Genomic DNA, 13,133 nt, shown 5'->3' on the forward strand with positions numbered 1-13,133 from the left:
ATTCAGAGTCGGAATTAACCGATGAACTTGGCGTATTTCAAAGACTCGCTTCCCAGTTTAACTTTTAGCCGTGACTTCAACAATGAATCGACTCGCAGATAATACGGCCAGCGACGGAAATGAAACACTCTTGCTGCGTTTTAACATTTGCGTCTTGGGAAAGTTGGCGCCTCGCTTAGAATATCACCGCAGGCTCCTTTTTACGAATACCTTACAACTTTAAGAGTTTTCAGAGCGCGCCTTGTTTCTCTGAAACCTAACCTACCGTAACCTCGCAAATTCTCATTGGAAATGTGTCACGAGCTCTTATAAGTTGTTTGCGGGAGTAAAAAGATAAGTACATATATATATACAAGGTACACGAAAAAGATAAAATCGATGAAACGTTGTTGTACTTGAAGGATGAAGGGAGGGGGTGGGGGTGGATTATTCAGAGCGTGAAAATAGATAGAATCCTCGGTAGGATCTTCGGGAAGATGAGTGTAGCAGTTAATCATCGTAAAAAAGCGGCTGTAGCTCGAATTACCGCAGGGATTCGTCAAAGCACGTATATCTATATATCGTGAGTTTATCCCTCGGGAAAGGTCGGTTAGGTGTCCCGGATGCGCGTTAGGCAACACTTGTGTAGGTTGGCGCAAGATTGATGAGCGATCGTGCAAGTTTTTTTGTCTCGCAGCTTTCCGGGCGAGTCGTGCGAGGCTCTCGCCGAGCGACGATTGTCGGAGAGTTGTTGAAGAGAGAGTGGGAGAGGAATAAGGCGCGGATTGGCGAAAAAAGTGCGAAACTCCTTGTTGTCCCTCTGGTGTCTCCCCGTCATTATCCATGGGCACCGACTGCACTGGAAAAGGTCGCGCTAGTCGAGTTAGCCGCGTAAATTGGCTTAAGAGATTTAGCCATGGCCAACCTAATTGTTAACGTCGTACTCGTTATGGCTGATTCGCGCATGCGCATTACCCTGCGCGCTTGCAAACATCGCGAGAAAAAAAGGGACAGTCGAGCTTTGCCTTCTTTTTGCAAAAAAGACGCGCGCCAAACTCCGATATCCGCGATGACCTTGGACGTCATTCTTGGGGGTCCTACGATATACCCTCGATACATTGACATACAATATAAATTTCAATCTTATCCTCGATTACTCTACATCCTTTCTTTTAACGAGATTGCATTAAAATTATAGAAACACGAATAAAAATAGTGTAAAAAATATTAAGCATCTCGAGTCACATATGTATATAGTAATTAAAAATGCATCGATGAAACTACGTATACACATCTGTACAGCCTGTTAAAAATGAAGCTGATTAAATTGTTACGTAGAAGAAGACTCAGCGTACGACAGGCGTTGATCTGCATTTGCTGGAAAGGCAAACATATATAGGCTTTCAATTTCGCGTTCCATCCTAAATCTGACTTAATCCGGTGGGGCCACATCCACCAATACTCCCATAAACCCATTATACGTACGTATATATCCGATGTGGCAGACTCGTAAGCGAGGAGTATCTACGCGCAAATATCTTCGTGTATCTGCATGCGCAGCCATAATAAATTAGTATGCGTGTTTAGGTACATGTCCATGACTAAGATAGTTGTGTATACAGGTGTTTCTCCCCAGTTACCGAGATACGATCCCGAACAGAGCGTCGTCCCATAATTGGCGGATAATATTGAAAAGGATACTTTGATCAATGCTATATATACGAGGAAATGTTGTGAATTTTGCATTTTGATTCGGTATAAGGTTTGGGAGTGCAAAAGGAGGTTCATGGGTATATATATATATATATATATATAGGTATACAACGAGTGTCATGGAGCATCATAAACGGTGCAAAATTGTAAAGTGCAGTATATTCGTGAGTGATAGAAGCGATACTTGGCCAGCCAAGTGAGTATATCCGCAGAACCGTAAACAACCCTTAAACGCAGTCTTAATCCTCATTCCCAGGTTTAACCCTACTCGCTATGCTATCTCGTTGGCATCCAAGGGGATTACCTTTATAAATATCTCAATCTTGGACCGAGTCTTGGCAGTTATCGATCCTAAACCTCTCTCCACCTTCGGCGTATTCGACACCAAAGAAACTATAACGACCGCCCTTTTTCACGTGCAGCGAGAACAGGCAGAAACCGATTCGTGTCATTGGCTTCTCGGGCAAATGGAAAACGCGCGAGACGGGAATAGGGAAGACGAGCGGATAGCAGTGAAACAAGAAAAAGGCTTCGTAAGAATGGATGACGTTGAGGGAACGGTGCAAGATGAAAGGGAGGCATGAGAAAAGGATCGTGGTAGGGATGAGCCGTGAATTTGAATAAAAATAGTTGAAGTTGCAAGAGAGATGCGCGGGCGAATGCTGTGAATTCATTTTCCAGCTAATATTCGAGGGTCGAGTGACAGGAGTGACCGACCGGGGAGGGGGGGGAGGGGATTGGGGAGGAATCTCAATGTGCGGGTGGTGGGGGAGGGGTTAAAAGCATCAGAAGAGAGTGAGGGGGGGGGGGGTAAGGAGAAGGTAAGAGAAGGGTTATAGATGAAACGCTGTCGCGACTATTTTAGCGAGGCGCGGAAAAATTGCCGATTCAAATCGATGGGGTGAAAAATAGACGAGCTGCTTCGTTATAGGTGGGGATCGAGGAGGAAAGATGAGAAGGCAGACGCGCATCAGCAGGCTGTGTGCCAGCCTTGGTCCAACGGGATGAAAAAGTTAAGTGTCCGTAGCGGGCGCGGAAGTCCTCTTTCGGCTTTCAAGCGTCCGGACTGAATAATGTAAGCCGCCCCTAAACGAGTTACAAGTTGCTGCTTCACAGAGTTCATCCGGTGGATTTTTAATGCGCGAGACACGCGATAAAGCCAGGAGCCTTCGACCAAACTCAAACTTCAAACTCTTGCGCGCTTTTCTCTCTCTCTCTCTCTCTCTCTCTTCATCTATATACTATAGAGGGACGAAAAATTTTCATTCGAAAAAGAAACTCCTGCAAAGCGTGCCTACTGACGATTTCAATTCAAAGACAACTCTATTCTCCACTCTGTCTCTATCCCCCGTTTTCCTCTTTGTCTAAAAAAGAAGCGAGGCTCGTCCCTTAAAATTCATATAATATAGGGTAAGAGAAGGAGAAAGGGAGAAGAAGCTGAAAAGTTTTGATCTACGATATAGCCTCGAGTACGGCTTATTGTGCGAGGCAATTTTTGTTTTGCGCAAGAAACAGTTTGTTTCTTGGAAGAAAAGAGGGACAGAGAGAGAAGCTGGAAAAATGGGGGAAAAAGGCTGAAGAATTTGGAGCATTCATAAGGCAGCTGTAGGTCGAGGAAAGGAGATTCGTTGAAAGGTGAAATATATGTTTATCAACGGCGCACAAATTGCTGGGGGATCGTCCGTGTGGAGAGCAGGAGTTTGGTAGGTTTAAGCGACAAACGCATGCACACAAGTATGGGCCACGTGCTGAACATGATTCGATCTAGGTGGAATAGACGGGCAACGGCGAAGGGATGCGTTGCGAAGGGGTGGTTGGGGGAGGAGGGGAAGTGGAGGGGTAGAGAAGCAGAGGCGTCGCGACGCCGAGCAACACACCACACCCTCCGAAGAGTCTGCTGGATCGATAGATACTACCCTCTTGTACTGAAACGAACTCGAAGCGTAGGAGGAGTGAGATGCGATGGGCAGAGAGAGAGAGAGAGAGAGAGAGAGAGGGAAGCTAGGATCCTGAAGAAATAAGAGAGCGAGGGAAAAAAGGGAGGATAGGAGGAGTGCTGTGGGACGAGAAGAGAAATAAACAGAGAGAAGAAGCAGCGGGCCAAGAATGAGAGAGAGAGAGAGAGTGAGACAAATTGTCGTATATCTCGCTATGGCGCTTCTATGGTTTTCTCTGTCTGCCTGCAGTTATCTTCCGTTTGCAACTAGTATCGCCACGGACACTTATAAATGGCCTCTTCCACCAGCAGTGTCAAATTTTTCCGCAATTACCTCGGCTGCTGGATCTCCACGAAAATTCTCAAACTGTCAGCGCGAGAGGAGTGACCTCGCGAGAAACGCTGTAATTATATTTGTGGACTTTGGGAAATTTCATGAAAAGCGTTAATGGTCGTTTATGAAGTGACGCGCCGAGGAATTTAATATCTAGGTAAATAATATGCCGGCAAGAGTGGCAGTATTCATTTTGGCTCGGAAAATGGATGGGGTTGAGGATGAGAGAGAAAAGGAGGCATTTTTTTTCATTTCTGGGAGGCTAGAATTTTCCGGGGAAATTTCCTCGGTGCACGCACGTGTCACGAGTTGTCTCCTCGTCGCGTCACATGTTCGAGGATCCTTCGCGTGGTTGTGTCACGCTAGCACATGCGTGTACACGTGCAGAGCCTAGCTCCCTCCTTTTCCCCTTTCTGTGCACACAGTGAAAGGCAAATTGCAAACTGGTTGCACGTCAGGAACATATTCTGGCCCATTCCGGCCTTCCGCAAAGATCGCTTGATCGGGAGAGTCGCAGCTTTGTTGGTAACGAGCGCCATATTCCGCAATTACATCCTGTGTATATGTGTTTGCTATACAATGCCATAACAGAGTTTTCGTGCATTGAAATGCCGCAATAAACCCTCCTTCTCTTTGCACGCTTTGCGAAATTCTGATTAATATAAAAATTCAATCTTATTCGCTCGACGTGTAAATATTATTTTTATTGATTGCGGTGGAGCGTCGCGTCAGAAGCTGAGAGTCACACTGCAAAGCAGTAAAGAGAATTTATTATTCCAAGAATGGCTTCGGGAGAAAGACCCTTTATTACGACGTTCAAATAATGTAACACCCTGCACTTATGGCCTAGTGTATGTGTGCATGTATACGTGTGCGAGCCTCCTACTATAATCCATTCGGTATCATAGATTGAGAGCGACTATATTCTCCGCGCGCACTGCAACTCTCCAGAAGCAACGGAGGATGGCGACAAGAAGTTACAGTAACGAGATTTCGGATGACTGAGCAAACTCTAACGATGCACTTGACACAAAATGAATTTTATCTTAAGAAGGGAATAAAAAAAAATACCCCAATTCTTTTTTCCTCCATTCTTGGATAAACGTTTCTTTCGGATGTCACGGGGGTGATTGTTATACGAGGCTTACTTTTTATTAGTACATATATATATATATATAGCTAATGCGGATGTAATTTATAAAAAGAGAAAAAGTAAGGTCGCATCAGGAATGATACAAGGCGATAGAAATTCTGGGTAGTTTGTTATTCACGCGTATGTGACCAACAATATCGGTCCCCGGAGCCACGTGAGCTCACGGATATGTCCCTGGGGGTAAATCTGGATAGAAACGCTCGAGCCCCAGCGTGATCCACTGGCAAAGCAAGGGCGTATCTATTTCATCCGTCATCACCGCAAAACGACCGCCGTAGGCTCCACCGTGAATTTAATCGAAAACGAAATTTAACAACCAAACTGATAGATCTTAACCGTCCTCCTTCTCTTTTTTGCTTACAGATCCCTTCAACGAGATAATGGGCCCGAGAGAAGGAATATACTCTCTCTGTCTCTCCCGGTAAGTTTAATTACATCCTTCGGTAAATTTTTCACTCTTTTTAGTTTGATTTTATCGCTTCCCCTTAACTACGAGCAAGTCCGCGAGAAACTTGATACTAATTAGCGTAGAATTTAATGTGATTATGTAAAAATGAGATAAAGTTTGTAAAATATTAGCTGTATTGAAATTAATGGGAGCGTAGGTTGGGTTGGTCCTTCGGAATAATGCATCCCCTCATCGCTGCATGAAAATTTATTGTGCCCGTGAAAGCAATTCTTCTTCCTGCGTTTCGCTGTGAGAGACGGCAGCGTGATTCGCGGAAGCACTAATGATGGTTGGCGATCGATGAGTTGGGGAAGAGGAGAGGGACGGGTGGTGGAAAAGGGGGGGGGGGGGTAGAGAACACAACGATGGGAGCCAATTCGTTTCGTCAAGATCTTTACAGACAAGTACACGAATCCCTGAATATATACTATATATATATATATATATATATATATACTATTTTATCAAATTAAATGAACCCGTTCCCCTATATATAACCTTCCATCCACTTTAATATTAAACATTTATGTTTATGCATGCCAACAGCCACTGGCGATAATTAATCAAGCCCCAAATAGAGGCGGGCTTGGTTGACTATAGGCAAACGGAGAGCGAGAGAAAGAGAAATTATGTGAAGAACATATCGAGCAACATAAATCGAGGTGAAGAAACGAAGGGTCAAATCCCTATGATGGATAACCCAATGGAGAAAGTCCAACCGTATAAAATTGATCAGCCAGCCAGAATCATTCGATTTTTCTCCGTTTTTCTTTCTTACGACGCTATACCGCTATCCATATTTCCCTTACGTCCGTGATCCTTGTAATACCATGTGCTAGGGATCATTTTTGCCTCTCTATTGATTTTGCACGATAGCTTCGACTCGAGTAACGTGTTTTCACCCAATTATCATGCGCACTGTACCTACTTTTTATTTCTTACCTCTCATTATGCTGTTGGATATAGTTTAAACGCATTTTATGTAAATATTAAGAATGACGCATGGAATCTTGAACGATATATGTATATAAGTACTCGGAAAACATGCGAGTAAAATAATTACATTAGACTGTTTGTCGTCACACATTAGAAATAGTATTAAGAGTAATTATTATTTGTACAATAAAGATATACGAAAAATGATTTATTCGGTACAAAGAAAGAAGAATACAAAAGCAAAGCAACGCATCTCTCATTCCTTATCGTTTTATCGCACTGTTTGAATAGCTCACTTGAACCCTGGCGAAAAATAAAAATAGAAAAAGTAGGAATAATAAAGATAAAAATTTTCAGTATTTCCACCGCGTGATGGCGTCAGCACGACTAACGAGAATGCCTCGGTTTATCTCAAAATTCATGTATATGAATCTTTTCATCGTAACAAGTCAATAGTCGAAATGAACCTTGATCGATTGGAGTAAATAAAATAATTTAGTAGATATATATAGCCGATACGAGCTAACATTATGTGAACTGTGAGTTCGCTTTGCTAATAATTTCTGGAGCAGATCCCGAGTGAATTTACATAAGGTGGCGATAACAGGATTAAGGCCCGTGTGGAGCGAAGGAGATAGGGGAGGATAGTGCAGGAGCTGCGATACAAGTTAAAGAAGTCAGATTGATGAGGATATCGCGAAAGAAAGTGGATGGCGTAGTGTAGTGGCGTGGGGTGTGTTCAGTTAGAAAAGCGAGGGGGGGGGGGGGGAGGTGTAGGAAAAGTTGGGAAACGTATAGCGAGCGAGGTTGCCGAAGCAGTAAATACTTATCAATGCTGTGCAGAATTTCATCGTGTTCTGGTCTTTCGTGGAGAGGCTCGTAAAATAAAGTCAACCCGAGAAAGAAATGTTCTCTCTCCGAGGGGAACGCCGTGCAATAGCACGTATGCGTACTCCGTTCTCCCGGCCTCCAGGCCGAGTCCGGAACGTCAATTACGCGGAATCGACCCTCCTCCCACATTTGCTTAACGTTAATCCCAATATCTACGATGGACCATAATTCATCGAACGGACAGCACTGGTCGAGTCGACGAACCGTTAAGATCCCAATCCCGATAATACGAGTGCCCACGCACCGCATGCACACACTTTATACCGTGCTACAAATTTAATTTGAAAAATCCGATCGATCGAGATATTGCTGGCTGCGGCGCGAGACGTTTTTATAAGTTCGCTATGAGCAGATTTGTGAGGAAGAAGTGGCGAAAAGTTGGGAAACACAGCGACAACAAAGTTGGGTAAAAAGTGCTGCGCACTAGCGCCGAACGACCTTCGTCCTGCATGTAGTTTCGAATTTCATTTTGGAACGTTGAATCTTATTAAGAAGTAAAGTCGTTTCAAAAGTTGCCGAATATTGCGGCTGGGGCGACCCACCCCTTATAAATCCAAGGCTCAGCAAGCCACTTTTCGCGTAGTCGAGCGTAAGGCTCAATTTCGAATAAAAGAGGTTACAAGTATGTCCTTCTAAAAGGAGACTTTATGAAATACAATCTACTTATCTCGCATCCTTGGAACCCTCGGTCTCCTTAAATTACGAGATCTAGTCATAATAGGTATTAGGCTGAATTCTCGCTTACCGTGCAAACAGCTTCCCTCGCTCGATCGCACCAGACGAGTTTATTTAGAAATCTTCTGTACGATAGCTCATGTAGCATTCCTATGTGATCTATGCAGGTATGTATATATACATGGTGCGGAAGAATTGGAAAATTCGACACCTTGAATACGACCCGCCGAGCAGCGTTAAATGGGACGACGCGGACAGAAGGATAAAGGGAGACTAATGGGCACGCTTTGAATCTAACGCGCTGGCAAGAAGATCAGATTTTACCGGAAGCTTCCGTGGTCACGCAAAGTACCGGTAATCAGTCGAAGCAGGAGCAGAGGGTTTGTACGTGATGCTGAAAAGACGGATATGAGGAAGAAATGAAAAGGAGAGCGAAGCAAAAAGGGACGCGAAAATGCTTACATAAACTTCTTTCCATCGCCACCATTTAATCCGAGTCGTTCGCTCGACCGTACTTTGCTTTTTCTACTCTCCTTCTTCTCCCACGCTTTATACGAACGGCTGCCATCTTTAATTACAGCCACTTTAAGTTACAGCAAAGACTCCGTTGTCATCCCTCTTTAAAAGACATTGGAAATAACGCTTTAGGTGGATATAGCGAAATTCTTCCATCAAAGTTCCCTCTCCTCGTACAAGAGGAGAATCGGGGTCGTGAGACAAAAAGAAAACACTGATTCTGCCCGATGCAATAAGAGGCTGCGAAAGTATTGTCCCTGCGATTAGCTGTATATATATCTTGCATCGAAAAGGGGAGATTCATTAATTAGGATATTTTTCTGGCAGCTCGTTTGGCTTGCTCTTATCTTGGCGGTTGATGGGAGGAGAAGCAGGATGGAGTCCAAGGGAGAAAAGGATTTTTAGCATTTACCACGTAGGAAAGAACCGCAGGGAAAAAGGTGCCGAATAAAGCTGGCCATTATTTTTCAGAACGGCTTGGCAACCCTTCTGCTGCTCGAGAGGGGGAGGCCCGTGTGCCTTCGTACTTTTTAACCAACCTCTAACGAGCGTCGGGCTTACTTATTATTGGCTCTCAGTGCTCTTTCGAGTTTCTCAAAGCACAGCTTCTCCCTTGCTCTCTAAACTTACCCCCCCCCCCCTTCATCTCTTTCTCTCTATCTCACTTCAATGAATCGAAGGACTCGGTGTAATTTATTTGCGTAATTTCATCCCCCGAGCTTGGCGCAGTAGAAATGTCATTCTCCCGCAACAACTTGATGAATCTTTTTGCATAGAGGCTCTCCCTCTATCGGCCAGGCAAGAACGAAGCCTCTGATACGTGCTTTTACCGTAAATCGTAAATGCAAAGCGCGTCTTTGTGAAAAATTTGACTGGCGCAAGCCCCATCCTAGCTGCCAGGAGTCGCGTTGCTCGCTCAATTTACTTTATGAGTCACGCATCGCCTACTGTCCTCTGCAAAAAGCCTGTTAAATGACTATCGCGCGATTTATATCAAAATGTAATATTCTTCCAGCTTCGCACGTGCACTCCAGCGCCGTGTAGCCATACTTGAAAAATATTGGAAAGGACTTATCAGGGCCAGTGTGCGATAAATTGTAAAATTGGCACGATTATATTAATGTGTCCTCTATCTATATACGTATATATATATATATATATATAGTTTTCACATCGACGAGTCGTTAGGAGCAAAAATTATTATGCCAGTGTACTAAAACGCTTGAGAGAAAAATATTTATATTAGTTTGGCAAAGAAATACTTCAACGACGAGCCATAAAAGTTTTATTATTATTTTTCGATCACCAGCGAAGTTTTTATTGCGATGCGGCGAAAATAGCTGAAGCCAAAGTCTGAAATTTCTGGAAAGATACACGGGCGAGGAAAGGGTGTTGGAAAAAGTCGAAGGAATTCGGAAAATGTTTTTCTCCGACGCATTACGCTTTGATGGAGGAGTAGGCGAAGGGGTTGCAGGCGTTTATGGGGTTAGCATAGCAGTAAAGCGTACGATTTGATGGGAGCCAATACATTTGAGCTTACAGTCTTATCGCCAATGGAAATGCTCAGCGAGCGGCGCACAACCTACGGCTTGCTCGCTATAAAATACAGAATGAACCCTCTCTGTCAAGTCTCTCACTCCACCCCCCCCCCCCCCCCCCACCCCTCTCTCTCTCTCTCTTTGTCGTTTTCACTGCAACCCCCACCCCCTATATACTGCAACGCCTGTATATATATGCATCCTTGACGAACCATACCGTTGGACGCTCGAAACCTAACCGAGTTCAATCATCCACACTCTACTTGCACATTCATATATACGTAATCCATGAAAAAAAGAGCACATGGAATTCACGCGATTATAAAATTTCACATGCACGCGAGAATCTCGTTTCATTCGTAAACAATGGGGAAGCTTGTTAGCGATCGTTTGCGCAATATCAGCCCGGTGTCAGTTGATAATTGGCTGTGTACACCGTGGGCTGTGTGAAACGTACAAAAATTAATAGCCACAGATGAAGGCATTTTCAAATCATCGAATCACCATGCACGCGAGATCAATTATTATTCGCGCTAAAAACCTGTAGTTCCTCAATGGCGAGTATATATATGTAAATAAATTATTCTTCATGAAAAACAACGTAACAATGCAAAGCAATTTCAATGGTGCTATAATTGCATTTTACAATAGCATTTAAAGAAAATTATTCGATACTTATGGCTAAGCAGAAATAGCTCGAAATGACGAGGGATGGGGGGGGGGGGGGGGAACGAGCGAGACAATTGGTTGATTACACGACGCATATCGATGAGCATCCACGAACCTATCTGAAATTCAAATATTCTCGAGTTTTGTTTCCGGCGGGTTAAAAAAAAGTTTACTTTTCACTTATTATATTTTTCTGTGTGCACAGTTTGTTATTCATTCGATCAAACTCAATCCAATCGTAAGTCTATTAGCTCTGAAAAATATACGGCACTATAAATAACGTTGATAACCGGTATATCATCCCAGTGAAGTTTCATAAAATTTTTCCAAGAAAAAGAGAAAAAAAAGATAGAGGACGCGTGCATAAAGCTTCCTGCGAGCAACGAGAATTTCTCTATAAAATATTTATGTTTTTCGAGACATATGGCTGAAATAGCGAAATAAACGAAGCTTCTCGATTTCGTGAAATAGAGAAGAGTCGGGGTCCCGGCACGGTAAGAAAGAGTCATAATGAAAAATAACAGGGGGAGAGCGATTAGTATACGGTGCAACTGGGCTGACGTGACGTCACGTCGGACGTTCCAGCCAGCCAGAACTCGACGAGAAATTCCAAGAGAAATTTTCTACTTAACGGCTACTTATCAAGGGTCGATTTTCATCGGTGTTTCCTCGACAGGTTGCTCTATCGGGAAGTGTAGGACCAGGGCGATAGACTGGAAAAGTGCATGGGGTTTCGGATGGGAGAGAGGTTGACGAATAGTTGGCGAAATTTGAGAAGGGCGCGATTGGCTATTGAGTGTAGGAGGAGGGGGGGGGGTTTATTCCTTGGGTTAGCTCGCCGACACGAGGAAGGGAGAAAATATCGTAAAGCGGGGAAGAAGGCTGTGAAGTCTCATAGGCAGCGATTGACAGAGTATCGAGTGGCTCCAGTGTTTATACAGCCCTGGGGACTGGAAGGGCGTATTATACTACCTGAAAGCCACCCCCGCATCCGCAGTCATCTAGCAACGTCCCGTTGCATATTGGAGGAATACCTCTCGTCCCAGGCCATTTTGTCGCACCTCGTATAACAGCCAGTTTCCCAGCCAACTCTCCAAGATATTGTTTTAAAGTAGAAATCTGTCCCAAGCGTGCCGTGTCGAAAGCCTGCGCGCCTCGGGAATCCTGTAAATTGCGAACAGTCTCGACTGAGATAACGCGCCCTGGGCTTTACCCTCTATACCCTCCACCCACAACTATTGCTTCTCTCCATCACCCATACACTGCACGCAAGTGAAAAACAAGTAAATATAGAACAAATCGCGCACTTTAAATTTTATCTCCCATATTTCTCGCTCCAGCTTCGAATATCCTTGCGCACCCCCCCCCCCCCCTTCTCTCTTCAGTATTTTTACACCCTATCCCACTATCCTTCGCGCAAAATAAAATCCATCAAATTGCATTCTACTCCTCACGACCTTATAAGACATACACGCGTCTCTCGATCGAGAGTACCTTATTATTTTCATTTTCATTCGAATCCCGCTTGAAATTTGTCCCGATCGCTTTAAACGAAACTATTTCCGCCGGCGAAACTTTCAAGCTGAGACTTTGCTTTATATTAGTTTAGACTCGGCCTGGGAATGTGCTAGGTACTCTCAAATCCCCGACTATAAACGTGGTTGGTCAGCACTACCAGCGTGACTACCAACTATCCAAGCGTACCGTTTACCCAATCCTCGACCATCTCTACTTATTTCGCCAACGAGGCGCATATAGTTTTGGAGAACAAACCGGAAATACGTAAACCGATACGAAAGTGATTATTGTCGCGAGGAGGAAAATATAACGAAAGAGTCGATTCGTCGTGAAAATTTGACCAAAAGTTGGAGGTGAGAATATCCCAAGAGCGTCGTGGATGGTCCATGCAAATTCCTCGTGGTCCAACTCACTTCCGGTCCGACGGGCAGCCGCGAAGCAGCGCAACGAGAACTCGCATTCGCGCGCCCCTGTAATACGTATACGTCAAACGGTTTTCTCTTTCGTATTCGTGAAAACCTCGGGGAAATCTCAAGCGTCACGCGAGGCCAGAGTCTCATTTATTCTCCCGTGGACCAATCGACTACGACTCGACAAACCGATGCTCGCTGTGAGCTTCGCTTTTGAAAAATGACCGTCGTCGAACATGGACTGAAAGCGACATTAAAATGTCGCGTGAATACTCGACAAAACAAATAACTCTCGCGTGGAAATGCCAGCTTACCAGTAGCGTTTAGCAATGACCAATCCAAACTCTCGTTCGTCTCCACTGCGGATGTGCTCTCGAGGACCCTAACGCGAAAATTATCAAGCTATATGTACTGCTG

At 44.3% G+C, this 13,133-nt stretch overlaps 1 long non-coding RNA gene across 1 annotated transcript in view; it reads left to right on the forward strand.

Moving 5' to 3' along the window:
* Positions 1-13,133, forward strand: part of LOC136779123 (uncharacterized) — a 94,960-nt gene that overhangs the window by 67,391 nt on the left and 14,436 nt on the right. Inside the window, exon 3 of the long non-coding RNA XR_010823525.1 lies at positions 5,479-5,536. This is a non-coding gene — a long non-coding RNA (uncharacterized lncRNA). The remainder of the gene's footprint in view (positions 1-5,478; positions 5,537-13,133) is intronic.

Source organism: Prorops nasuta, unplaced genomic scaffold (genome assembly GCF_024137725.1).
Source record: "Prorops nasuta isolate Cenicafe-Biocafe unplaced genomic scaffold, Cenicafe_Pnas_1.2 PNAS00015, whole genome shotgun sequence".
NCBI lineage: Eukaryota > Metazoa > Arthropoda > Insecta > Hymenoptera > Bethylidae > Prorops > Prorops nasuta.